The following is a 12,656-nucleotide window of genomic DNA, read 5'->3' on the forward strand; positions in this document are numbered from 1 at the left end:
ATGAACTGTCAAGCCCATTAATGTTGAAAGATTCATCTATGTGGAATAATGGCAGCTCAATTAAAATTGAGGCTATATGGACTTTCAGGTAATCATTAAAGACTGGTTATTATTTGGATTTGCGAAAGACATTTGGGTATCGTCTTTTAGACGAAATTTGGTTTATATGTCTACTTTGGATAAAATGGTTATTCTTGTTTACGTGAAAATAGTCATAGTCATTTTGGCCTTTTTCTTAATTTAAATATTGTGGGTACCAATTCTTTATCTAGTTATGATGACCTATATTTTTTTAATATGATTACCTTTTATAAAGAAACGTTATACGTGAATTCACATGGTATTAAACATAAATTAAAAAAATGAAAATTTTGCTCCGTTATGACACAAATGATTGGGTCACATCTCCAAGAAAAGAATGGAAAATCTTGTGTCAGAAGGAATTCTTGATCCCCTTAATTTTTCAGACTTAATTGTTTATATTAATTACATTAAGGAAAAAAAATAAACAAATATAAAGATATTGGGTTCCAATAGGACTTTGGACATCTTAAAACTAATTTATAAGAATACCTGTAGGTTATCTCCTTTGGCTTTTTGGAATGGTCAATAGTAATTTATTATATTCATAGATAAAAAATTTTTCACTATGGCTACATATATCTCATCAATGAGAAATTCCAAACACTAGAGTCTAGACGTGTTCAAGGCATACAAAATTGAGATTGAAAATCAACACAATAAAAGAATAAAACATGTCAGATCTAGTCATGGTGATGAATAATATGACTGATATGACTGATCAGAAGAACAATGTCTATGGCCTTTGCTAAATTCTTTAAAGGAACGTGAAATTGTCCCACAGTATAGCATGTTAGGGTCCCCTAACATGAATGGTGTTACTAAAAGACGAAACAGAACACTTGAGGATATGATAAGGAATATGATTAATCATTTCACCTTACTAGAATTTCTCTAGGAAGAAACACTAAAGATTGCAACTCAAATTCTCAATAAAGTTCATAGTAAAGAAACTATTAAAGGGTTATAAATTTAAGATCCTATTATTGGATCAATTCTTGAAATGGGAAATGTCCAGATCCTTGAGGATGTAGAGTTTGCATGAGGGAGGGAGTGGATAAGGTTATAGGGTTAATGATTTTGTATTAGAGAAAGAATACTTATATATTTTGTCTGTTGCAATTGACAATGATTAGGACCAAAGATAAATTATCACTCTGGATATTGTTCAAAAAGTAATTTCAGATCAAGACAAAATTACAAAATCCCCTACACACAATTGAGAGATTTTTCCAGAAAAACAAACACAAAAAACTCAAGAACAAATACCATTAAGGAAATCCATTAAAGAAAATAGAAAGACAATTTTGGATGACTTCATAGTCTTTCTCTGAGAAATAAGGATGGCATTGGATTGATAGAAGAAGATCTGATCAATCAACTTTCATCAAATCATGCAAATGAATAATTCTAAAAAACGAATTGATTCCATAAATAAAATGATAAAGTCCATTAAAGAAAACAACGTTTGGGAACTCATCACATTGCCTAAAGGTGATAAGCCTATATGTTGTAAATGGATAGTTAAAACTAAGAAGGATTTGAAGGATGATGTGGAAAGATATAAGACTCATCTTAATGAAATGCTTTTATTGAAAAGGAAGGCATTGACATTAAACAAACTTTATTTCCAGTTTCTATGAAAAACTCTTTTAGGACTATTATGGCATTTGTGACACATTTTGATCTTAAGCTACTTCAGGTGGTCTACAAATTAAAGATATCCATCTATGGACTTATGTAGGTTTCCCATCAATGATATTACAAATTTCATCCAATAATTATCTCGTCTATTTTCAAGATGAATTCAGCTCATGATCATGTTTATCACAAGTTCAGTAGGAGTGGGCATATTTGTTGGCATTGGACGTCAATAACCTACTATTTTCCTACAATGATATCAGATTATTGGACAAAAACAAAATATTTTGTTCATGAAATTTTGAAATAAAATATCTTCTTGTTGACTCTTTTGTGTTGGGGATACAAATACGGCTAGATTGTTATCGAGGTATATTTTGATTATCACAAAAGAGTTATATCAATAAAGTTCTTAAAGGATTTGTGATGCAGGCATATAAACTAGGTGATACCCCTATTATTAAGGGAGACAAGTTTAGTTTTAATTAATGCATCAAGAATAAACTTAAAGAAAGTAAAATACAGAAAATTTCTTATGCTTGCAAACATTTGCATATGTCTAAATATGGCATTCATTGTTTGAAAGTTAGACAGATATTTAAATAACTTTAAGATGGATATTTGGAAAGTAGCCAATTAAGATATTCAGTATTTACAGAGAACTAAGGATCACATGGCATTCAGGAAAATCAAACCAATTAAAGATCATTGGATATTCTAATTTTGATCATAGAATATGACTATAAATTTTGTTATTGGGTTGTACATTTTAGATGGATTCAAAAGACCACTTTAGTTATTTTGTGATAATAGCAGTCTTGTATTTCAACATGAAGTCTATAAACATCAAGTTTCTTGTTATTAAGGGAATAATTAAGAGTGTTCAGATTTTTATGGAATATTAAGACAAACTCTACAATCGTGAATTCGCTTACTAAGGGTTATCACCCAAGGTCTTTCATGAGCATATTGCTCACATGGGTTTTGTATTTTTTGATGATATGCTAGTTTAGTGGGAGTTTTTATTCAGATGTTGTTTGTTTTAGACATATAATTCTATCCATGGATATTTGATTTAATTCAAAAAGAAAATATTTAATTAAGCTCCACTCTGATTAAAAGTTATGGTTGATCTTACTAAAGCATTTACATGCTACACATTCACACTTGATCTATGTCATTTGATTGTGTTGATATGTGTGACAATTGATGGATTTAGTTATGATACTTGTAATGAAGACGACTTTGATCCTAGATTGACATAATTGATGGACGAGATTGTTCAGAGATGCTTTTGGTTATGATAGCAAAAGTTTTAATGTCATAAGGTTATACACATTTATTAGGTAACATATATGGCCCTAGTATGAGATCATTGGATTAATTAATTTGTCATGTGGGCTTACACATGTAATTAATTGTGTATAAAGATATCTTAAAGTTGAGGCTAATTAAAGTGATCTAATAAAGAATTAAATTATTAGGCTTATGGCATCTAAATAAAGCTTGGATCGAATTATATATGAAGAGACTATATTCCTTTACAATTATATTTTAAGATGGACGAAATATATATGGAAACTATATATAGGATTATGATCTCCAATTCATATTTAACTTCTCATTCTTTGTGTCATCCCATCAGCACAATAATACAAGAGAAATTATATTGAAGAGTAAGATCCAGTAACCACAATCAAGAATAAAGAAGAAGGAATTCAAGAATTAAGACTATGGATAAAGAAGTAAATTTTAATTTAACTCTAATTTTTGAAAAAAAAAACAAAAGGAACATTATTGTTGTTGTACTAATTACAAATTTTAAGATTTAGGTCGTTACAATATCGCTATTTGTTCAGAATCAACAATCGCATCCCTTGGTCATATCATAATTGTTAGGAGGATTTGCAGCTTAAGTTGTTCTCAAGTATTTAGTTTAGATATTTGATTCACAATAAAGAACATCCTCCTTGGCTTGAGTTCAACCTTAGAATGTTGTTCAATGTTCGATATATGCAATTGGTCAAGATAAAAAGATAAACCTCCTTGGATTATGAAGTTCCGGTCCATCTAGTTGGAGCCGAATTCTCTCAATTGGGAAGAAATGATTCATTTAGTTTTTTACTTTATTTTGATTAATATTTTAGGAAACATGATTAGAGTGTGATTTAATAACTTTTATAGTATTTCTTTAATTAGTTATAGCGATGTAATAAAATAACTTCGAAATGAACCTTTCTCCTCTTCTTCTATTTCCCCCTCTTTTCTCTTCTTCTCTTCCCTTTATGCTACAATTGTTCTATTGCGTTCTACATCAATGTGAGAGCTTACTCTCTTTTTTAAAAATGTTAATTTAAAAAGTTTATTGGAACATAACTTTAATGGTTGACTTTTTAAGACAGGGAACATCTCATGTTTAAAGAGCATCTTGGATATGCTCAAAAACTAAAATTTTCGCTTATAATTTCAAATGAACTTGTAACTAAATTTTTTAATTTATAAGTTGAATGTCACTGTTAAGCAAAAAATTCATTTATGAGTAAAAAAGTTGTGTATAAGTTTAAGAAAAAAATCATAATTAAAATATTCACTTATAGGTAATAAAATCACTTGAATGACTTGTGTACATGTAAGAAAATTATTTGAAAATAATAAAACTATGACATTATAAAACTAAAGGAACAAGAGAAAAATATAAGAGAAAAAAATAAAGGAGAGTCAAAACTCAAATGTTTGCTTTTATTATAATGATGACACAAATTTATAAGGTTCCAATGAAAGTTACAATTTGAATAGAATATATTCTTCTTAAATAAATAAGACTTATTAAAGTATCATTATAAGACCAAATAGATATCAATAATTATCTCATAACTTTACAATATTCTCCCTTAGATGAGTATGTGCATGATGATTGCCACCTTAAAAACCTAGTTTGACAAAAATTCAATAAAATAAAATTATCAAACGAAGATTAAAAAAGAAAAGAAAAAGAAAAAAAGATTACAAGTAAATTAATAAGATAAATTAAATTATCATAGTCTATAATCCAGCTCATTAATTTGCTTGCAACAACATTTTTTTATTAAACGATGGCCACAGAAGTTATTATTATTATTTTTTAAACAAAACGAGTAATAGGGTCATAAACATTGAGGGTCGCACAAAAAATTAAAAATTTTGTCGATCAAAATACCAACATAAAATATTTTTTCATATTCTCATTCCATATTTATTGGTTACACTTCTATTTGATTACACAAGATAATAACTGTTGACCCCAAAAATGCGCCGACAGAATCCCAACCTCGCCCCCTCCACGTAGACATCACTTTAACATGAAATGAATCACATATTTATAAAAAAAATAAATGGGCCAAGTGGTCATGATGGGCCGGGCTCCAAACCCAAAATGCAATTGTTTAATTAAATGGGTCCAATCGATTAAATAGTCGATGCCACGTCAGCCAATGTAGAACTCCCTTCGTCACTTGCATGCCACGTAATTTATGATATAACAATAATCCCCCAAGTCTAAGTCGTACATTCATGCACGGGTCAGACTTTGAAATATAAGTAGTCAACTAGATGGAGTCTTACTGATTGTCTAAGAAATATGAACAGTTTCAATGTGAGGATTTACAAAAAAAAGCCTCGAAAATAGATACAGAATATAATTTTTCAAAATTTTGGCAGCATTATTTATGTAATATAAAATAAACCCACATGTAATACAACATACTATCTCCATCACACATATATAAAATAAATCTGGGGCCATTTGCCCCGTCAATTACTCAGGACAATAAAGTGAAATAGTTAAATTTCTCCAAATTATAATGGATAAAGAGTATGTCAAGATCATAGTGAATCACATGCTTACAGAGCTAGTGAAATAATAGTGCTAATGTGAAGCAAGTTACATGTTGGTCATAATAAAATGATAATGAAGATAGCGTGAAATACGTAGTAGCTGTGATGAAAATTGTGTTATGACATGCTCGCAGTGATATGGCATTCATCCTTTCCAACAATAATGTGATGCATATGCCAATAGAAATATGTAATGTAGCTAGGATATAAGTGGCACAATAATCCCCCAAATCTAGGCATAGATATTTATATCATAATTGGAGTTTAAAAGTAAAATAATTTAGCAAAAATTTGCATAAGCACTTATTATGGATGTTGTTTGAAGCCCTGAAGTATGGTAAGTCTTTTGCTTTATCATTTACTGAATTTTTAATGAAGAAGCTGAAGTCATGTGTTAAAGCTGTCTTCTTGAAAAAAATATTTTCGTTGAATTTTTTATAAAAGGAGCTGAGGTCCCTGTTGTCCGAAGCTGTGTACTTCAATTTTTTGCTAAAATTTTATGAAGGGAGTTGAGTCTCTTATATGCTGAAAACACTTTGACTTGTTTTATTTTTTAAAATTTTCATGAACTTCCATGCGTGGAGTTTAGTGCATCCATACGGAGGTTTCTTTCATAATTTTTTCCATGAAAGACATGATATAAGTTTCCTAAAGATAAAATGCATCTGTAATGATTATCGAGCTAGCGACTTATTTTGAACTATCGAAGTCTTATAAGCTTTTGACCAAAAATAAGTAAGAGGTGGAATACCACAAAGAGAAATTGTACCTAATAAAAAAGAGATTTGATCCTCAGAATGACAAGATATTAAAGCTAGGCTCAATGATAGGAAAAGGCAAGAAATAAACATCTCACGAAATCAGGAATAAACATCTGACAAGGTAGGAATAAACATCCCACGAATAGTTCTCGAACTATTGAAGTTTTATAAGTGGCCTCAGATAAACAAGGTCTTATGGCTAGGCTCGACAATAGTGAGAGGCGAGGAATAAGCATCCCACGAAGTCAGGAATAAGCATCTGACAAGACGAGGAATAAACATCCCGAGAATAGTTCTCAAACTATCAGAGTCTTATAATCGACATCGGATAAATGAGGTCTTACAGCTAAACTCAACGATAGTGAGAGGCGAGTAATAAACATCATGCAAAGTTAGAAGTAAAATCTAGCGAGGCGGGAAATAAACATCCCACAAGTAGCTCTCGAACTATTGGAGTCTTATAAGCAGCCTTAGATAGATAAGGTCTTACTACTAGGCTCAACGATAGTGAGAGGTGAGGAATAGATATCTCGCAAAGCCATGAATAAGCATCTGATAAGGTGGGGAATAAACATCCCGCGAATAATTCTCAAACTATCGAAGCCTTATAAGCGGCCTCGGATAGACGAGATCTTACAGTTAAGTTTGACGATAGTGAGAAGTGAGCAATAAATATCTCGCCAAATCAGGAATAAGCATCTGATAAGGTGAGGAATAAACATCCTGTGAATAGCTCTTGAATTATTGGATTCTTATAAGCGACCTTGGATAGACGAGGTCTTACTGCTCAGCTTGACGATAGAGAAAAGTGAGGAATAAACATCTTGTGAAGCCAGGAATAAACATCTGGCGAGATAGGGAATAAACGTCTCGTGAGTAGCTCACGAACTGTTGGAGTCTTATAAGCGGCCTCAAATAGACAAGGACTTAAAGCTAGATGCGAAGATAGTGAGAAGAGACAAATAAGCATTTCGTAAAGACAAGAATAAGCATTTGGCAAGGAGGAGAATGAACATCCCGCAAATAGCTCCAAGCTATCAAAGTCTTATAAGCATCTTAGATATACGAGGTCTTACAGCTAAGCTTGATGATAATGAGAACGAGGAATAAACATCTTACGGAGCCAATAACAAGCTTCTGACAAGGTAGGGAATAAACATCCTGCGAATAACTCTCAAACTATCAGAGTCTTATAAGTGGCCTTGGATAGACAAGGTCTTATTGCCAAGCTCGACGATAGTGAGAGGCGAGGAATAAATCTCTCGTGAAACCAAGAATAAGTATATAGCAAAGCAAGGAATAAGCACCCTAATAATAGCTCTCGAACCATCAGTGTCTTATAGCAACCTTGAATAGACAAGGGCCTACAGCTAAGCTTGACGATAGTAAGAGGCGAGGAATAAACATCTCACGAAACTAGGAATAAGCGTCTGAAGAAGCGGGGATTAGACATCCCACGAATGAGGTTAGGAAATGCTCATTTTCCAAGGACAAACACATCTGACGATTTGCCTCTTCCTTTTTCAAGGAACAAAGAATCCGAAATATACTGTCTATTCCTTTATTTAAGAAAAGAGGACCCGAAGATGTGTCTCTTTCTTTATTCAAGGAGGATTAAAATGATGTTGTATCTAATAATAATAGACCCACGAAATAGGGCTCGCCCCCAATTATGTGAGGTTTTACAAACTAGCCTCGGTGACCAAGGCTTATGGCTTGCCTTGATTACATAGAAATGATGATTAGAAATACTCCGAATAAAAGAAATTCCAGTAGGGCATTTTGCTAAATTCATGGTGCATGCCATTGGCGATTTCCAATATATAGGGAAAATAATAGGATAACAATTCATTTCCAACAATTACATTAAGTTTCATGCCCTTTCAAAGTTCCATGAACAGGTTTCATTTCAAATTCAGTTTCGTGCCGTGAAAGTTATTGTTTGGCATATCATGAGCAAGTTCAACATACCTTCGAAAAAACCTGACTGCATCCTTGGATTAATTTGAATCTGTGTATCCTAAAAATTAGAATCAACAGTATTGAATAGTAAAAGATACTTCAAAATGAAATTGATCTCCAAAGACGACAAGTGTCAAAAGAAATTCATGCTCTGAAATTATGCCATGGCATTGACTTAAGTCTGCAGAATATAGGAGCCCACATAGAAATGACAACAGATATTTACTTGCTACCAAACCATTTTTGCAAGTTAATGAGAATAAAAGCTGCCAATTGATTCCAGTGATAGTTTAAATCGGTTTCTTCCATTTTGAATTTAGAACACTTCCCAAGAAGTTTAACCTTGGAGACCAAAGAGAAAATATATAATAATCCATTTTCCAAAAGTGATGCAGGTTGACTTAGGGGTGGCAAACGGGCCGAGCGATTCGTCGGCTAACACGCTCATCTCGTGAAAATAGAGCTCGTGGACGGTTTGGGCTCACAAGAAAACGAGCCCGAGCATGAGCCAAACAGACTGGCCTGTTTGGTGAGCCTCTTGTGGTTTGTGTAATGAGAGCCACGAGCCGAGCCGAGCCGAGCCGCTCATAGTTCGTCCTGAACAGTGACCAAAACGGTCACTATTTTTGAAAAAGTGACCGTTTTGGTCACTTTTTTTAAATTTCAGTGACCGTTTCGATCACTGAATTTCCCCCCCTTATACTCTTCCCCCCATTTCATAAATAGCCCAATAATTGGCCCAAGATTTTTCATCAACTCTCAAGTCTCATTATCTCAACTCTCAATCTCTTGTGTGCTCTCAATTTATTTGTCTGAAGTCTCAACTCTCAATTAGTCTACAATTATACAATATAGTTATATTATATAAATTCATTTTTACAATTTAATCAACTTCAATCTTAATTTCAATTCATTTTTACAATTCAATCATCTTCCTATATCATCTATTAATCTATATTGTATTTTCTTAATTCACAAATTGAAATGGATCTATACTCATTTGTCGAGAGCTTGTTCGATTTCAGAGGCGAATCACCTGCCACGCCACAAAGTCAATATCAGAATCAATTTTACCAGTCTAAATGAAGTACCAATTCTTGAAGATATTACACATTTAGGTGTGGACCCCAGCAATAATCCAATTGACTTGGATGACGTCAATGTTCCCGAAACTCAAGAGGAACAAGAGGAGGAGGAAGCCAAATTAAACATTCCCGATGCTAGAAGGAAACGAAAGGAAAAAAAGGCAAAATGTTGGGATTGCTTCAAATTGATTTCGACGGGCTGTGTTGATAGAGTTCCAGAGTAAAAAGCAGTATGTAAATACTGCCAATAACGATTGGCATGGCAAAAACGCATTGGTACCTTCCACATCAACTGTCACTACAAAGCGTGTGCGACTAAACATGGACTTCTTCAAGTCAGTTAAACACAACTGCAATTTAGTAGTCCAGGCGCTGGTACTACAACTTCATCCCTAACTACGTGGATATATTTAAAGGATAATGCTCGAATAGGGATGATGAAGCTTATTGCTGGTGCTAAGTTGCCTCTTGTAATAGTGAACAACCAACATTTCGTCTCATACGTGAAAGAATATCTTCAATCGAGATAGGTAGGGTAAGTCAAAACACTCTTTGTCAGACGCGATAGAGTATTTTCTTTAAATAAACTAACAATTAATTTTTGATTTGCAAAAATATGGTGGTGTTATATCTTTAAATTCGGATATATGGGAGGAGATTAATAAAAGAGTTTATATAATTGCAACTGCACACTATATCGACCCACCTTGGTGTATGCATAAAAATTTATTATTTTTTAAATTTATTAAATTCCACAGAACTCTAATAATATATAATGCGGTTATGACTATTATTAAAGAATATCATTGTGAACGTAAAATTCGTTCTTTTACATTCGACAACGCTAGTATTAATAAAGTAGTTATTAATAAATTGTGTAGGGTATTGCAGCCTAATTTCGATGGTCATTTGTTTCATATTCGTTGTATGTGCCATATTTTAAATTTAATTGTGCAAAATGACTTGAAACATATTAAAGATGAAATACAAAGAATTAAGAATGCATTAATATATATATCACGATCTTCTCTAGTAGAAAACAAGTATTTGAGGAATTTTGTGCCTAATTTGGGATGATAAATGCTAAAACATTTGTTAGAGATGTAGGTCATATAGAGAACTCCACTTATTTATTATCATACGAAGGTCCTGAACATTTAATAATTGAGTTTTATAATAATAGGCATATTAGAAACGATGATGACACTAGTCTAAATGAATCCAATTAGAAGTTTTTATGATAGTACAAGTTTTTTATTTGGAGTTTATTATCCCACTAGCTATATAGTGTTTGAACGTCCTTATGTAATTGCAAGATCTTTCATAAATACAAAAATGACCCCGATTTTAGTGCAATTATATATTCTATAGAATTGAAGTTTCAAAAATGTTGGGAAGACTTACCTATGTTATTTCTTTTAGCGTGCATCATGGACCCCTAATATAATTTATCAGGAACTAAATATATAATTGATCAAATTTCTAAAGCTTTAACTTTTAGTACACCTATCACATATAAAAATTTAGAACAACTTTAAGTGAAATGTATGAATTATATGCTGAACGAACGGGTAAAAATATTAGTTGAGTACCCACTGTGCCTACTCTTTCTGCTGAACTTGAAGATGATGAAGCTGAAATATTTAATTTATTTCAAGGCATTAACATGTATAAGTATGATCCAAATGTAATAGGTTCATGTTCATCTAGTAATACTTTGTCTGCTACATCTCCATCAGCCCAAATATATGTGTCAATACGTTGCCTGCTGAATTAATTGATTACTTTAATCATAATATGCCTACGAATAAAACAATTAAAAAAAGTTCCGAAGATGTTATTGAATTATGGCGGAGGTATGAATGACGATGGCTAGTAGTTTTTGCAATTGTAAAAGATTTACTGACACCTCTGGTTAGCACTGTAATTTCGGAGTCTACTTTTAGCGCAAGTAAGAGGGTGTTGTTTGAAATCAGGAGCTGACTGAAAGAAGATATTTTGGAAGCATTAATGTCGTGAAGGATTAGCAGGACGATTATTTTCGAATACAAGATAAATATGCCGAAATTGCATGTCGTCAAATAATAATCAAATTTTGTTATTTTATAATATTGCTTTTAATTGTATTTAAAAATTGTACATGTCATAAGTTGTTCGTGTACAATTTTTAACTCCGCCTACTCAAAATTTATGTCGGTCCCAAACTTAGATAAATAAGGAGGGTTTACATTTTTTTTATTTTAAAAAGAAAAAGATAAAAAAAATCATTTTAATCTAAAATTTTTGCTCGATTTATTTATTTTTTGTTTAAAAAAATGGTTTTCCATTGTTTTATCTATTTTCGGCATTTAAAAAAAAATAATTGGTGAACTCGTGAGCCCAAGCTTGTTCACATTGCCATCCCTAGGCTGGACTTGGTTCATTTTCCACTTAAAGTATAGCATTGATAAATAGGACCACCTTCAAACAAAAATCTTAAGACCAAGTGGAGTTGATAAAGCTACAGAGAAAATATATAGCAATAACCCAAGTATAGAACCAACTTAGGTATCAAAAAGGGCCCAAATATTTTGGACCGTAGGGAGGCCAATGAAGCCCAAAAAAATTAGGCCCGGTTCTCTTTACCCTTTTTGGGTCGTTTTCTGTTTTCGATTTTTCAAAACGGCAAAAATATGTTCTTTTTCCTGTTTTTGAAAACGAAAAAAAAATTGTGAAGAAAACACAAAACGACTTTTTTGTCGTTTTGGGCGTTTTCAGTGTAAAACTTGAAAAAATTGAAAACGCGGGAAACACTTTTTTTTTTTTTTTTTTGAGGAGATGGTGTGGTGATTCTCAAAATTTCAAAAAAAATTTAAAATTAATTAATTTTTTTTTTTTTTTTGGTGTTTTGAGGTGGTGTTGTGGTGATTCTCAAAATTTAAAAAAAATTCATTTTTTTTGTTTTGATAAACTAACAAAAAGAACGCATTTTCAACAATTTCAAAACAAATACTTAAAATACAAAACTCAAAATAAATTCAAAACTCAAAACACAAAACTGAAACATAAAGAAAACACCCACTTAATTCTTTGGCCCAATTTTTTAAAACACTTACCCGAATTCGTTGTAGCCCATTAACAAGCCAACAGTTTCCAGTATGTTTAAGTGGGTAATTTAATGAGTTCTTCTTCACTGACAGGGGCCTTTGACAGGCCCCTGTGACAAGGGCTGATCTGAATTTCAGATCTGGGGTTGAGGGGCTGACACCTCAGC

The sequence above is a fragment of the Olea europaea genome, unplaced genomic scaffold (assembly GCF_002742605.1).
Source record: "Olea europaea var. sylvestris unplaced genomic scaffold, O_europaea_v1 scaffold93, whole genome shotgun sequence".
Taxonomy (NCBI): Eukaryota; Viridiplantae; Streptophyta; class Magnoliopsida; order Lamiales; family Oleaceae; genus Olea; species Olea europaea.